Source organism: Hypanus sabinus, chromosome 10, assembly GCF_030144855.1.
Source record: "Hypanus sabinus isolate sHypSab1 chromosome 10, sHypSab1.hap1, whole genome shotgun sequence".
Taxonomy (NCBI): domain Eukaryota; kingdom Metazoa; phylum Chordata; class Chondrichthyes; order Myliobatiformes; family Dasyatidae; genus Hypanus; species Hypanus sabinus.
Window position 1 is genome coordinate 156,579,689 of NC_082715.1, and position 19,026 is coordinate 156,598,714.

Sequence of the window (19,026 nt, forward strand, 5' to 3'; positions counted from 1 at the left end):
ATTATACAGATAGAATCATTAGACAGCGTGTGCAGACATTGCATACTTTTGTTATACAGATAGAATCATAAGACACTGTGTGCAGAGGTTGCATACTGTCATTATACAGACAGAACCATTAGACAGTGCGGGCAGAGGTTGCATACTGTCGTCATACAGATAGAATCATTAGACAGTGTGTGCAGAGGTTGCATACTGTCGTCATACAGATAGAATCATTAGACAGTGTGTGCAGAGGTTGCATACTGTCATTATACAGTTAGAATCATTAGACAGTGTGTGCAGAGGTTGCATACTGTCATTATACAGATAGAATCATTAGTCAGTGTGTGCAGAGGTTGCATACTGTCATTATACAGTTAGAATCATTAGACAGTGTGTGCAGAGGTTGCATACTGTCATTATACAGATAGAATCATTAGTCAGTGTGTGCAGAGGTTGCATACTGTCATTATACAGTTAGAATCATTAGACAGTGCGGGCAGAGTTTGCATACTGTCGTCATGCAGATAGAATCATTAGACAGTGCGTGCAGAGGTTGCATACTGTCATTATACAGACAGAACCATTAGACAGTGCGGGCAGAGGTTGCATACTGTCGTCATGCAGATAGAATGATTAGACAGTGTGCAGAGGTTGCATACTGTCATTATTCAAATAGAATCAGACAGTGTGTGCAGAGGTTGCATACTGTCATTATACAGATAGAATCATTAGACAGTGTATGCAGAGGTTGCATACTGTCATTATACGGATAGAATCATTAGACAGCGTGTGCAGAGATTGCATACTGTCATTATACATAGAATTATTAGACAGTGTGTGCAGAGGTTGCATACTGTCATTATACAGATAGAATCATTAGACAGTCTGTGCAGAGGTTGCATACTGTCATTATACAGATAGAATCATTGGACAGCGTGTGGAGAGGTTGCATACTGTCATTATACAGATAGAATCATTAGACAGCTTGTGCAGACGTTGCATACAGTCATTATACAGATAGAATCATTGGACAGAGTGTGCAGAGGTTGCATACTGTCATTATACAGAGAATCATTACACAATGTGTGCAGAGGTTGCATACTGTCATTATACAGATAGAATCATTAGACAGTGCGTACAGAGGTTGCATACTGTCATTATACAGAGAATCATTACACAATGTGTGCAGAGGTTGCATACTGTCATTATACAGATAGAATCATTAGACAGCGCGTGCAGAGGTTGCATACTGTCATTATACAGATAGAAACATTAGACAGCATGTGCAGAGGTTGCATACTGTCATTATACAGATAGAATCATTAGACAGTGCGTGCAGAGGTTGCATACTGTCATTATACAGATAGAATCATTAGACAGTGCGTGCAGAGGTTGCATACTGTCATTATACAGATAGAATCATTAGACAGCTTGTGCAGAGGTTGCATACTGTCATTATACAGATAGAATCATTAGACAGCATGTGCAGAGGTTGCATACTGTCATTATACAGATAGAATCATTAGACAGTGCGTGCAGAGGTTGCATACTGTCATTATACAGATAGAATCATTAGACAGCTTGTGCAGAGGTTGCATACTGTCATTATACATATAGAATCATTAGACAGTGCGTGCAGAGGTTGCATACTGTCATTATACAGATAGAATCATTAGACAGTGTGTGCAGAGTTTGCATACGGTCATTATACAGATAGAATCATTAGACAGTGTGTGCAGAGGTTGAATACGGTCATTATACAGATAGAATCATTAGACAGCGTGTGCAGATGTTCCATACTGTCATTATACAGATAGAATCATTAGACAGCGTGTGCAGAGGTTGCATACTGTCATTATACAGATAGAATCATTACACAGTGTGTGCAGAGGTTGCATACTGTCATTATACAGATAGAATCATTAGACGGAGTGTGCAGAGGATGCATACTGTCATTATACAGATAGAATCATTAGACAGCGTGTGCAGACATTGCATACTTTTGTTATACAGATAGAATCATAAGACACTGTGCGCAGAGGTTGCATACTGTCATTATACAGACAGAACCATTAGACAGTGCGGGCAGAGGTTGCATACTGTCGTCATACAGATAGAATCATTAGACAGTGTGCAGAGGTTGCATACTGTCATTATTCAAATAGAATCAGACAGTGTGTGCAGAGGTTGCATACTGTCATTATACAGATAGAATCATTAGACAGTGTATGCAGAGGTTGCATACTGTCATTATACGGATAGAATCATTAGACAGCGTGTGCAGAGATTGCATACTGTCATTATACAGATAGAATCATTACACAGTGTGTGCAGAGGTTGCATACTGTCATTATACAGATAGAATCATTAGACGGAGTGTGCAGAGGATGCATACTGTCATTATACAGATAGAATCATTAGACAGCGTGTGCAGACATTGCATACTTTTGTTATACAGATAGAATCATAAGACACTGTGTGCAGAGGTTGCATACTGTCATTATACAGACAGAACCATTAGACAGTGCGGGCAGAGGTTGCATACTGTCATTATACAGACAGAACCATTAGACAGTGTGTGCAGAGGTTGCATACTGTCATTATACAGACAGAACCATTAGACAGTGCGGGCAGAGGTTGCATACTGTCGTCATACAGATAGAATCATTAGACAGTGTGCAGAGGTTGCATACTGTCATTATTCAAATAGAATCAGACAGTGTGTGCAGAGGTTGCATGCTGTCATTATACAGAGAATCATTACACAATGTGTGCAGAGGTTGCATACTGTCATTATACAGATAGAATCATTAGACAGCATGTGCAGAGGTTGCATACTGTCATTATACAGATAGAATCATTAGACAGCGCGTGCAGAGGTTGCATACTGTCATTATACAGATAGAATCATTAGACAGTGTGTGCAGAGGTTGCATACTGTCGTTATACAGATAGAATCATTAAACAGCGTGTACAGTGGTTGAATACTGTCATTATACAGATAGAATCATTACACAGAGTGTGCAGAGGTTGAATACTGTCATTATACAGATAGAATCATTAGACAGTGTGTGCAGAGGTTGCATACTGTCATTATACAGATAGAATCATTAGACTGTGTGTGCAGAGGTTGCATACTGTCATTATACAGATAGAATCATTAGACAGTGTGTGCAGAGGTTGCATACGGTCATTAGACAGTGTGTGCAGAGGTTGCATACTGTCGTTATACAGATAGAATCATTAAACAGCGTGTACAGTGGTTGAATACTGTCATTATACAGATAGAATCATTAGACAGAGTGTGCAGAGGTTGCATACTGTCATTATACAGATAGAATCATTAGACAGCTTGTGCAGAGGTTGCATACTGTCATTATACAGATAGAATCATTAGACAGTGCGTGCAGAGTTTGCATACTGTCATTATACTGATAGAATCATTAGACTGTGTGCAGAGGTTGCATACGGTCATTATACAGATAGAATCATTAGACAGTGTGTGCAGAGGTTGCATACGGTCATTATACAGATAGAATCATTAGACAGCGTGTGCAGATGTTCCATACTGTCATTATACAGATAGAATCATTAGACAGCGTGTGCACAGGTTGCATACTGTCATTATACAGATAGAATCATTACACAGTGTGTGCAGAGGTTGCATACTGTCATTATACAGATTGAATCATTAGACGGAGTGTGCAGAGGATGCATACTGTCATTATACAGATAGAATCATTAGACAGTATGTGCAGACATTGCATACTTTTGTTATACAGATAGAATCATAAGACACTGTGTGCAGAGGTTGCATACTGTCATTATACAGACAGAACCATTAGACAGTGCGTGCAGAGGTTGCATACTGTCGTCATACAGATAGAATCATTAGACAGTGTGCAGAGGTTGCATACTGTCATTATTCAAATAGAATCAGACAGTGTGGGCACAGGTTGCATACTGTCATTACACAGATAGAATCATTAGACAGTGTATGCAGAGGTTGCATACTGTCATTATACGGATAGAATCATTAGACAGCGTGTGCAGAGATTGCATACTGTCATTATACATAGAATTATTAGACAGCTTGTGCAGACGTTGCATACTGTCATTATACTGATAGAATCATTGGACAGAGTGTGCAGAGGTTGCATACTGTCATTATACAGAGAATCATTACACAATGTGTGCAGAGGTTGCATACTGTCATTATACAGATAGAATCATTAGACAGAGCGTACAGAGTTTGCATACTGTCATTATACAGAGAATCATTACACAATGTGTGCAGAGGTTGCATACTGTCATTATACAGATAGAATCATTAGACAGCGCGTGCAGAGGTTGCATACTGTCATTATACAGATAGAAACATTAGACAGCATGTGCAGAGGTTGCATACTGTCATTATACAGATAGAATCATTAGACAGTGCGTGCAGAGGTTGCATACTGTCATTATACAGATAGAATCATTAGACAGTGCGTGCAGAGGTTGCATACTGTCATTATACAGATAGAATCATTAGACAGCTTGTGCAGAGGTTGCATACTGTCATTATACAGATAGAATCATTAGACAGCATGTGCAGAGGTTGCATACTGTCATTATACAGATAGAATCATTAGACAGTGCGTGCAGAGGTTGCATACTGTCATTATACAGATAGAATCATTAGACAGTGTGTGTAGTGGTTGCATATGGTCATTATACAGATAGAATCATTAGACAGTGCGTGCAGAGGTTGCATACTGTCATTATACAGATAGAATCATTAGACAGCTTGTGCAGAGGTTGCATACTGTCATTATACAGATAGAATCATTAGACAGCTTGTGCAGAGGTTGCATACTGTCATTATACATATAGAATCATTAGACAGTGCGTGCAGAGGTTGCATACTGTCATTATACAGATAGAATCATTAGACAGTGCGTGCAGAGGTTGCATACTGTCATTATACAGATAGAATCATTAGACAGTGTGTGCAGAGTTTGCATACGGTCATTATACAGATAGAATCATTAGACAGTGTGTGCAGAGGTTGCATACTGTCATTATACAGATAGAATCATTAGACAGCGTGTGCAGATGTTCCATACTGTCATTATACAGATAGAATCATTACACAGTGTGTGCAGAGGTTGCATACTGTCATTATACAGATAGAATCATTAGACGGAGTGTGCAGAGGATGCATACTGTCATTATACAGATAGAATCATTAGACAGCGTGTGCAGACATTGCATACTTTTGTTATACAGATAGAATCATAAGACACTGTGTGCAGAGGTTGCATACTGTCATTATACAGACAGAATCATTAGACAGTGCGGGCAGAGGTTGCATACTGTCGTCATACAGATAGAATCATTAGACAGTGTGTGCAGAGGTTGCATACTGTCATTTTACAGATAGAATCATTAGACAGTGTGTGCAGAGGTTGCATACTGTCATTTTACAGATAGAATCATTAGACAGTGTGTGCAGAGGTTGCATACTGTCATTATACAGAGAATCATTAGACAGCTTGTGCAGAGGTTGCATACGGTCATTATACAGATAGAATCATTAGACAGTGTGTGCAGAGGTTGCATACTGTCATTAGACAGTGTGTGCAGAGGTTGCATACTGTCGTTATACAGATAGAATCATTAAACAGCGTGTACAGTGGTTGAATACTGTCATTATACAGATAGAATCATTAGACAGTGCGTGCAGAGGTTGCATACTGTCATTATACTGATAGAATCATTAGACAGTGTGTGCAGAGGTTGCATACGGTCATTATACAGATAGAATCATTAGACGGAGTGTGCAGAGGATGCATACTGTCATTATACAGATAGAATCATTAGACAGCGTGTGCAGACATTGCATACTTTTGTTATACAGATAGAATCATAAGACACTGTGTGCAGAGGTTGCATACTGTCATTATACAGACAGAACCATTAGACAGTGCGGGCAGAGGTTGCATACTGTCGTCATACAGATAGAATCATTAGACAGTGTGTGCAGAGGTTGCATACTGTCATTATACAGACAGAACCATTAGACAGTGCGGGCAGAGGTTGCATACTGTCGTCATACAGATAGAATCATTAGACAGTGTGCAGAGGTTGCATACTGTCATTATTCAAATAGAATCAGACAGTGTGTGCAGAGGTTGCATACTGTCATTATACAGATAGAATCATTAGACAGTGTATGCAGAGGTTGCATACTGTCATTATACGGATAGAATCATTAGACAGCGTGTGCAGAGATTGCATACTGTCATTATACATAGAATTATTAGACAGTGTGTGCAGAGGTTGCATACTGTCATTATACAGATAGAATCATTAGACAGTGTGTGCAGAGGTTGCATACTGTCATTATACAGATAGAATCATTGGACAGCGTGTGCAGAGGTTGCATACTGTCATTATACAGATAGAATCATTAGACAGCTTGTGCAGACGTTGCATACTGTCATTATACAGATAGAATCATTGGACAGAGTGTGCAGAGGTTGCATACTGTCATTATACAGAGAATCATTACACAATGTGTGCAGAGGTTGCATACTGTCATTATACAGATAGAATCATTAGACAGTGCGTACAGAGGTTGCATACTGTCATTATACAGAGAATCATTACACAATGTGTGCAGAGGTTGCATACTGTCATTATACAGATAGAATCATTAGACAGCGCGTGCAGAGGTTGCATACTGTCATTATACAGATAGAAACATTAGACAGCATGTGCAGAGGTTGCATACTGTCATTATACAGATAGAATCATTAGACAGTGCGTGCAGAGGTTGCATACTGTCATTATACAGATAGAATCATTAGACAGTGCGTGCAGAGGTTGCATACTGTCATTATACAGATAGAATCATTAGACAGCTTGTGCAGAGGTTGCATACTGTTATTATACAGATAGAATCATTAGACAGCATGTGCAGAGGTTGCATACTGTCATTATACAGATAGAATCATTAGACAGTGCGTGCAGAGGTTGCATACTGTCATTATACAGATAGAATCATTAGACAGCTTGTGCAGAGGTTGCATACTGTCATTATACATATAGAATCATTAGACAGTGCGTGCAGAGGTTGCATACTGTCATTATACAGATAGAATCATTAGACAGTGTGTGCAGAGTTTGCATACAGTCATTATACAGATAGAATCATTAGACAGTGTGTGCAGAGGTTGAATACGGTCATTATACAGATAGAATCATTAGACAGCGTGTGCAGATGTTCCATACTGTCATTATACAGATAGAATCATTAGACAGCGTGTGCAGAGGTTGCATACTGTCATTATACAGATAGAATCATTACACAGTGTGTGCAGAGGTTGAATACGGTCATTATACAGATAGAATCATTAGACAGCGTGTGCAGATGTTCCATACTGTCATTATACAGATAGAATCATTAGACAGCGTGTGCAGATGTTCCATACTGTCATTATACAGATAGAATCATTAGACAGAGTGTGCAGAGGTTGCATACTGTCATTATACAGATAGAATCATTAGACGGAGTGTGCAGAGGATGCATACTGTCATTATACAGATAGAATCATTAGACAGCGTGTGCAGACATTGCATACTTTTGTTATACAGATAGAATCATAAGACACTGTGTGCAGAGGTTGCATACTGTCATTATACAGATAGAATCATTAGACAGCGTGTGCAGACATTGCATACTTTTGTTATACAGATAGAATCATAAGACACTGTGTGCAGAGGTTGCATACTGTCATTATACAGATAGAACCATTAGACAGCGTGTGCAGAGGTTGCATACTGTCGTCATACAGATAGAATCATTAGACAGTGTGTGCAGAGGTTGCATACTGTCATTATACAGATAGAATCATTAGACAGTGTGAGCAGAGGTTGCATACTGTCATTATTCAAATAGAATCAGACAGTGTGTGCAGAGGTTGCATACTGTCATTATACAGATAGAATCATTAGACAGTGTATGCAGAGGTTGCATACTGTCATTATACGGATAGAATCATTAGACAGCGTGTGCAGAGATTGCATACTGTCATTATACAGATAGAATCATTACACAGTGTGTGCAGAGGTTGCATACTGTCATTATACAGATAGAATCATTAGACGGAGTGTGCAGAGGATGCATACTGTCATTATACAGATAAAATCATTAGACAGCGTGTGCAGACATTGCATACTTTTGTTATACAGATAGAATCATAAGACACTGTGTGCAGAGGTTGCATACTGTCATTATACAGACAGAACCATTAGACAGTGCGGGCAGAGGTTGCATACTGTCATTATACAGATAGAATCATTAGACAGTGTGCAGAGGTTGCATACTGTCATTATACAGAGAATCCTTACACAATGTGTGCAGAGGTTGCATACTGTCATTATTCAAATAGAATCAGACAGTGTGTGCAGAGGTTGCATACTGTCATTATACAGAGAATCATTACACAATGTGTGCAGAGGTTGCATACTGTCATTATACAGATAGAATCATTAGACAGCATGTGCAGAGGTTGCATACTGTCATTATACAGATAGAATCATTAGGCAGCGCGTGCAGAGGTTGCATACTGTCATTATACAGATAGAATCATTAAACAGCGTGTACAGTGGTTGAATACTGTCATTATACAGATAGAATCATTACACAGAGTGTGCAGAGGTTGAATACTGTCATTATACAGATAGAATCATTAGACAGTGTGTGCAGAGGTTGCATACTGTCATTATACAGATAGAATCATTAGACAGTGTGTGCAGAGGTTGCATACTGTCATTATACAGATAGAATCATTGGACAGAGTGTGCAGAGGTTGCATACGGTCATTAGACAGTGTGTGCAGAGGTTGCATACTGTCGTTATACAGATAGAATCATTAAACAGCGTGTACAGTGGTTGAATACTGTCATTATACAGATAGAATCATTAGACAGAGTGTGCAGAGGTTGCATACTGTCATTATACAGATAGAATCATTAGACAGCTTGTGCAGAGGTTGCATACTGTCATTATACAGATAGAATCATTAGACAGTGCGTGCAGAGTTTGCATACTGTCATTATACTGATAGAATCATTAGACTGTGTGCAGAGGTTGCATACGGTCATTATACAGATAGAATCATTAGACAGTGTGTGCAGAGGTTGCATACGGTCATTATACAGATAGAATCATTAGACAGCGTGTGCAGATGTTCCATACTGTCATTATACAGATAGAATCATTAGACAGCGTGTGCAGAGGTTGCATACTGTCATTATACAGATAGAATCATTACACAGTGTGTGCAGAGGTTGCATACTGTCATTATACAGATAGAATCATTAGACGGAGTGTGCAGAGGATGCATACTGTCATTATACAGATAGAATCATTAGACAGCATGTGCAGACATTGCATACTTTTGTTATACAGATAGAATCATAAGACACTGTGTGCAGAGGTTGCATACTGTCATTATACAGACAGAACCATTAGACAGCGTGTGCAGAGGTTGCATACTGTCATTATACAGATAGAATCATTAGACAGTGTGCAGAGGTTGCATACTGTCATTATTCAAATAGAATCAGACAGTGTGGGCACAGGTTGCATACTGTCATTATACATAGAATTATTAGACAGTGTGTGCAGAGGTTGCATACTGTCGTTATACAGATAGAATCATTAGACAGTGTATGCAGAGGTTGCATACTGTCATTATACGGATAGAATCATTAGACAGCGTGTGCAGAGATTGCATACTGTCATTATACATAGAATTATTAGACAGTGTGTGCAGAGGTTGCATACTGTCATTATACGGATAGAATCATTAGACAGCGTGTGCAGAGATTGCATACTGTCATTATACATAGAATCATTAGACAGTGTGTGCAGAGGTTGCATACTGTCATTATACAGATAGCATCATTGGACAGAGTGTGCAGAGGTTGCATACTGTCATTATACAGATAGAGTCATTAGACAGCGTGTGCAGACGTTGCATACTGTCATTATACAGATAGAATCATTAGACAGCGTGTGCAGAGGTTGCATACTGTCATTATACAGATAGAATCATTAGACAGCTTGTGCAGACGTTGCATACTGTCATTATACAGATAGAATCATTGGACAGAGTGTGCAGAGGTTGCATACTGTCATTATACAGAGAATCATTACACAATGTGTGCAGAGGTTGCATACTGTCATTATACAGATAGAATCATTAGACAGTGCGTACAGAGGTTGCATACTGTCATTATACAGAGAATCATTACACAATGTGTGCAGAGGTTGCATACTGTCATTATACAGATAGAATCATTAGACAGCGCGTGCAGAGGTTGCATACTGTCATTATACAGATAGAAACATTAGACAGCATGTGCAGAGGTTGCATACTGTCATTATACAGATAGAATCATTAGACAGTGCGTGCAGAGGTTGCATACTGTCATTATACAGATAGAATCATTAGACAGTGCGTGCAGAGGTTGCATACTGTCATTATACAGATAGAATCATTAGACAGCTTGTGCAGAGGTTGCATACTGTCATTATACAGATAGAATCATTAGACAGCATGTGCAGAGGTTGCATACTGTCATAATACAGATAGAATCATTAGACAGTGCGTGCAGAGGTTGCATACTGTCATTATACAGATAGAATCATTAGACAGCTTGTGCAGAGGTTGCATACTGTCATTATACATATAGAATCATTAGACAGTGCGTGCAGAGGTTGCATACTGTCATTATACAGATAGAATCATTAGACAGTGTGTGCAGAGTTTGCATACAGTCATTATACAGATAGAATCATTAGACAGTGTGTGCAGAGGTTGAATACGGTCATTATACAGATAGAATCATTAGACAGCGTGTGCAGATGTTCCATACTGTCATTATACAGATAGAATCATTAGACAGCGTGTGCAGAGGTTGCATACTGTCATTATACAGATAGAATCATTACACAGTGTGTGCAGAGGTTGCATACTGTCATTATACAGATAGAATCATTAGACGGAGTGTGCAGAGGATGCATACTGTCATTATACAGATAGAATCATTAGACAGCGTGTGCAGACATTGCATACTTTTGTTATACAGATAGAATCATAAGACACTGTGTGCAGAGGTTGCATACTGTCATTATACAGATAGAATCATTACACAGTGTGTGCAGAGGTTGCATGCTGTCATTATACAGACAGAACCATTAGACAGTGCGGGCAGAGGTTGCATACTGTCGTCATACAGATAGAATCATTAGACAGTGTGCAGAGGTTGCATACTGTCATTATTCAAATAGAATCAGACAGTGTGTGCAGAGGTTGCATACTGTCATTATACAGATAGAATCATTAGACAGTGTATGCAGAGGTTGCATACTGTCATTATACGGATAGAATCATTAGACAGCGTGTGCAGAGATTGCATACTGTCATTATACAGATAGAATCATTAGACAGTGTGTGCAGAGGTTGCATACTGTCATTATACAGATAGAATCATTAGACGGAGTGTGCAGAGGATGCATACTGTCATTATACAGATAGAATCATTAGACAGCGTGTGCAGAGGTTGCATACTGTCATTATACAGATAGAATCATTACACAGTGTGTGCAGAGGTTGCATACTGTCATTATACAGATAGAATCATTAGACGGAGTGTGCAGAGGATGCATACTGTCATTATACAGATATAATCATTAGACAGTGTGAGCAGAAGTTGCATACTGTCATTATACAGATAGAATCATTACACAGTGTGTGCAGAGGTTGCATACTGTCATTATACAGATAGAATCATTAGACGGAGTGTGCAGAGGATGCATACTGTCATTATACAGATAGAATCATTAGACAGCGTGTGCAGACATTGCATACTTTTGTTATACAGATAGAATCATAAGACACTGTGTGCAGAGGTTGCATACTGTCATTATACAGACAGAACCATTAGACAGTGCGGGCAGAGGTTGCATACTGTCATTATACAGTTAGAATCATTAGACAGTGTGTGCAGAGGTTGCATACTGTCATTATACAGACAGAACCATTAGACAGTGCGGGCAGAGGTTGCATACTGTCGTCATACAGATAGAATCATTAGACAGTGTGTGCAGAGGTTGCATACTGTCATTATTCAAATAGAATCAGACAGTGTGTGCAGAGGTTGCATACTGTCATTATACAGAGAATCATTACACAATGTGTGCAGAGGTTGCATACTGTCATTATACAGATAGAATCATTAGACAGCATGTGCAGAGGTTGCATACTGTCATTATACAGATAGAATCATTAGACAGCGCGTGCAGAGGTTGCATACTGTCATTATACAGATAGAATCATTAGACAGTGTGTGCAGAGGTTGCATACTGTCGTTATACAGATAGAATCATTAAACAGCGTGTACAGTGGTTGAATACTGTCATTATACAGATAGAATCATTACACAGAGTGTGCAGAGGTTGAATACTGTCATTATACAGATAGAATCATTAGACAGTGTGTGCAGAGGTTGCATACTGTCATTATACAGATAGAATCATTAGACAGTGTGTGCAGAGGTTGCATACTGTCATTATACAGATAGAATCATTGGACAGAGTGTGCAGAGGTTGCATACGGTCATTAGACAGTGTGTGCAGAGGTTGCATACTGTCGTTATACAGATAGAATCATTAAACAGCGTGTACAGTGGTTGAATACTGTCATTATACAGATAGAATCATTAGACAGAGTGTGCAGAGGTTGCATACTGTCATTATACAGATAGAATCATTAGACAGCTTGTGCAGAGGTTGCATACTGTCATTATACAGATAGAATCATTAGACAGTGCGTGCAGAGTTTGCATACTGTCATTATACTGATAGAATCATTAGACTGTGTGCAGAGGTTGCATACGGTCATTATACAGATAGAATCATTAGACAGTGTGTGCAGAGGTTGCATACGGTCATTATACAGATAGAATCATTAGACAGCGTGTGCAGATGTTCCATACTGTCATTATACAGATAGAATCATTAGACAGCGTGTGCAGAGGTTGCATACTGTCATTATACAGATAGAATCATTACACAGTGTGTGCAGAGGTTGCATACTGTCATTATACAGATAGAATCATTAGACGGAGTGTGCAGAGGATGCATACTGTCATTATACAGATAGAATCATTAGACAGTGTGTGCAGACATTGCATACTTTTGTTATACAGATAGAATCATAAGACACTGTGTGCAGAGGTTGCATACTGTCATTATACAGACAGAATCATTAGACAGCTTGTGCAGAGGTTGCATACTGTCATTATACAGACAGAACCATTAGACAGTGCGGGCAGAGGTTGCATACTGTCGTCATACAGATAGAATCATTAGACAGTGTGTGCAGAGGTTGCATACTGTCGTCATACAGATAGAATCATTAGACAGTGTGCAGAGGTTGCATACTGTCATTATTCAAATAGAATCAGACAGTGTGGGCACAGGTTGCATACTGTCATTATACAGATAGAATCATTAGACAGTGTATGCAGAGGTTGCATACTGTCATTATACGGATAGAATCATTAGACAGCGTGTGCAGAGATTGCATACTGTCATTATACATAGAATTATTAGACAGTGTGTGCAGAGGTTGCATACTGTCATTATACAGATAGAATCATTAGACAGTGTATGCAGAGGTTGCATACTGTCATTATACGGATAGAATCATTAGACAGCGTGTGCAGAGATTGCATACTGTCATTATACATAGAATCATTAGACAGTGTGTGCAGAGGTTGCATACTGTCATTATACAGATAGCATCATTGGACAGAGTGTGCAGAGGTTGCATACTGTCATTATACAGATAGAGTCATTAGACAGCGTGTGCAGACGTTGCATACTGTCATTATACAGATAGAATCATTAGACAGCGTGTGCAGAGGTTGCATACTGTCATTATACAGATAGAATCATTAGACAGCTTGTGCAGACGTTGCATACTGTCATTATACAGATAGAATCATTGGACCGAGTGTGCAGAGGTTGCATACTGTCATTATACAGATAGAATCATTAGACCGTGTGTGCAGAGGTTGCATACTGTCATTATACAGATAGAATCATTAAACAGCGTGTGCAGACGTTCCATACTGTCATTATACACATAGAATCATTAGACAGTGTGTGCACAGGTTACATACTGTCATTATACAGATAGAATCATTAGACAGTGCGTGCAGAGGTTGCATACCGTCATTATACAGATAGAATCATTAGACAGTGTGTGCAGAGGTTGCATATGGTCATTATACAGATAGAATCATTAGACAGTGTGTGCAGAGGTTGCATAATGTCATTATACAGAGAATCATTACACAGTGTGTGCAGAGGTTGCATACTGTCATTTTACAGATAGAATCATTAGACAGTGTGTGCAGAGGTTGCATACTGTCATTATACAGAGAATCATTAGACAGCTTGTGCAGAGGTTGCATACTGTCATTATACAGATAGAATCATTAGATAGTGTGTGCAGAGGTTGCATACTGTCATTATACAGAGAATCATTAGACAGCTTGTGCAGAGGTTGCATACTGTCATTATACAGATAGAATCATTAGACAGTGCGTGCAGAGGTTGCATACTGTCATTATACAGATAGAGTCATTAGACAGTGTGTGCAGAGGTTGCATACTGTCATTATACAGATAGAATCATTAGACAGTGTGTGCAGAGGTTGCATAATGTCATTATACAGAGAATCATTACACAGTGTGTGCAGAGGTTGCATACTGTCATTTTACAGATAGAATCATTAGACAGTGTGTGCAGAGGTTGCATACTGTCATTATACAGAGAATCATTAGACAGCTTGTGCAGAGGTTGCATACTGTCATTATACAGATAGAATCATTAGACAGTGTGTGCAGAGGTTGCATACTGTCATTAGACAGTGTGTGCAGAGGCTGCATACTGTCGTTATACAGATAGAATCATTAAACAGCGTGTACAGTGGTTGAATACTGTCATTATACAGATAGAATCATTAGACAGTGCGTGCAGAGGTTGCATACTGTCATTATACTGATAGAATCATTAGACAGTGTGTGCAGAGGTTGCATACGGTCATTATACAGATAGAATCATTAGACGGAGTGTGCAGAGGATGCATACTGTCATTATACAGATAGAATCATTAGACAGCGTGTGCAGACATTGCATACTTTTGTTATACAGATAGAATCATAAGACACTGTGTGCAGAGGTTGCATACTGTCATTATACAGACAGAACCATTAGACAGTGCGGGCAGAGGTTGCATACTGTCGTCATACAGATAGAATCATTAGACAGTGTGTGCAGAGGTTGCATACTGTCATTATTCAAATAGAATCAGACAGTGTGTGCAGAGGTTGCATACTGTCATTATACAGATAGAATCATTAGACAGTGTGTGCAGAGGTTGCATACTGTCATTATACAGATAGAATCATTGGACAGCGTGTGCAGAGGTTGCATACTGTCATTATACAGATAGAATCATTAGACAGCTTGTGCAGACGTTGCATACTGTCATTATACAGATAGAATCATTGGACAGAGTGTGCAGAGGTTGCATACTGTCATTATACAGAGAATCATTACACAATGTGTGCAGAGGTTGCATACTGTCATTATACAGATAGAATCATTAGACAGTGCGTACAGAGGTTGCATACTGTCATTATACAGAGAATCATTACACAATGTGTGCAGAGGTTGCATACTGTCATTATACAGATAGAATCATTAGACAGCGCGTGCAGAGGTTGCATACTGTCATTATACAGATAGAAACATTAGACAGCATGTGCAGAGGTTGCATACTGTCATTATACAGATAGAATCATTACACAGTGTGTGCAGAGGTTGCATACCGTCATTATACAGATAGAATCATTAGACAGTGTGTGCAGAGGTTGCATACCGTCATTATACAGATTGAGTATTTAGACAGCGTGTGCAGAGGTTGCATACTGTCATTATACAGATAGAACCATTAGACAGAGTGTGCAGAGGTTGCATACTGTCATTATACAGATAGAATCATTAGACAGTGTGTGCAGAGGTTGCATACTGTCATTAGACAGTGTGTGCAGAGGTTGCATACTGTCGTTATACAGATAGAATCATTAAACAGCGTGTACAGTGGTTGAATACTGTCATTATACAGATAGAATCATTAGACAGTGCGTGCAGAGGTTGCATACTGTCATTATACTGATAGAATCATTAGACAGTGTGTGCAGAGGTTGCATACGGTCATTATACAGATAGAATCATTAGACGGAGTGTGCAGAGGATGCATACTGTCATTATACAGATAGAATCATTAGACAGCGTGTGCAGACATTGCATACTTTTGTTATACAGATAGAATCATAAGACACTGTGTGCAGAGGTTGCATACTGTCATTATACAGACAGAACCATTAGACAGTGCGGGCAGAGGTTGCATACTGTCGTCATACAGATAGAATCATTAGACAGTGTGCAGAGGTTGCATACTGTCATTATTCAAATAGAATCAGACAGTGTGTGCAGAGGTTGCATACTGTCATTATACAGATAGAATCATTAGACAGTGTATGCAGAGGTTGCATACTGTCATTATACGGATAGAATCATTAGACAGCGTGTGCAGAGATTGCATACTGTCATTATACATAGAATTATTAGACAGTGTGTGCAGAGGTTGCATACTGTCATTATACAGATAGAATCATTAGACAGTGTGTGCAGAGGTTGCATACTGTCATTATACAGATAGAATCATTGGACAGCGTGTGCAGAGGTTGCATACTGTCATTATACAGATAGAATCATTAGACAGCTTGTGCAGACGTTGCATACTGTCATTATACAGATAGAATCATTGGACAGAGTGTGCAGAGGTTGCATACTGTCATTATACAGAGAATCATTACACAATGTGTGCAGAGGTTGCATACTGTCATTATACAGATAGAATCATTAGACAGCGCGTGCAGAGGTTGCATACTGTCATTATACAGATAGAAACATTAGACAGCATGTGCAGAGGTTGCATACTGTCATTATACAGATAGAATCATTACACAGTGTGTGCAGAGGTTGCATACCGTCATTATACAGATAGAATCATTAGACAGTGTGTGCAGAGGTTGCATACCGTCATTATACAGATTGAGTATTTAGACAGCGTGTGCAGAGGTTGCATACTGTCATTATACAGATAGAACCATTAGACAGAGTGTGCAGAGGTTGCATACTGTCATTATACAGATAGAATCATTAGACAGTGTGTGTAGAGGTTGCATACCGTCATTATACAGATAGAGTAATTAGACAGCGTGTGCAGAGGTTGCATACTTTCATTATACAGATAGAACCATTAGACAGCGTGTGCAGAGGTTGCATACTGTCATTATACAGATAGAATCATTACACAGTGTGTGCAGAGGTTGCATACTGTCATTATACAGATAGAATCATTAGACAGCGTGTGCCTAGGTTGCATACTGTCATTATAAAGATAGAATCATTAGACGGAGTGAGCAGAGGTTGCATACTGTCGTTATACAGATGGAATCATTAGACAGTGTGTGTGCAGAGGTTGCATACTGTCATTATACAGATAGAATCATTGGACAGAGTGTGCAGAGGTTGCATACTGTCATTATACAGATAGAATCATTAGACCGTGTGTGCAGAGGTTGCATACTGTCATTATACAGATAGAATCATTAGACAGCTTGTGCAGAGGTTGCATACTGTCATTATACAGATAGAATCATTAGACAGCGTGTGCAGAGGTTGCATACTGTCATTATACAGATAGAATCATTAGACAGTGCGTGCAGAGGTTGCATACTGTCATTATACAGATAGAATCATTAGACAGCTTGTGCAGAGGTTGCATACTGTCATTATACAGATAGAATCATTAGACAGTGCATTCAGAGGTTGCATACTGTCATTATACAGATAGAATCATTGGACAGTGTGTGCAGAGGTTGCATACGGTCATTATACAGATAGAATCATTAGACAGTGTGTGCAGAGGTTGCATACGGTCATTATACAGATAGAATCATTAGACAGCGTGTGCAGATGTTCCATACTGTCATTATACAGATAGAATCATTAGACAGCGTGTGCAGAGGTTGCATACTGTCATTATACAGATAGTATCATTACACAGTGTGTGGAGAGGTTGCATACTGTCATTATACAGATAGAATCATTAGATGGAGTGTACAGAGGATGCATACTGTCATTATACAGATAGAATCATTAGACAGCGTGTGCAGATATTGCATACTTTTGTTATACAGATAGAATCATAAGACACTGTGTGCAGAGGTTGCATACTGTCATTATACAGACAGAATCATTTGACAGTGCGGGCAGAGGTTGCATACTGTCGTCATACAGATAGAATCATTAGACAGTGTGCAGAGGTTGCATACTGTCATTATTCAAATAGAATCAGACATTGTGTGCAGAGGTTGCATACTGTCATTATACAGATAGAATCATTAGACAGTGTATGCAGAGGTTGCATACTGTCATTATACGGATAGAATCATTAGACAGCGTGTGCAGAGATTGCATACTGTCATTATACATAGAATTATTAGACAGTGTGTGCAAAGGTTGCATAGTGTCATTTTCCAGGTAGAATCATTAGACAGTGCGTGCAGAGGTTCAATACTGTCATTATACAGAGAATCATTACACAATGTGTGCAGAGGTTGCATACTGTCATTATACAGATAGAATCATTAGACAGCATGTGCAGAGGTTGCATACTGTCATTATACAGATAGAATCATTAGACAGCGTGTGCAGAGGTTGCATACTGTCATTATACAGATAGAATCATTAGACAGTGTGTGCCGAGGTTGCATACTGTCGTTATACAGATAGAATCATTAAACAGCGTGTACAGTGGTTGAATACTGTCATTATACAGA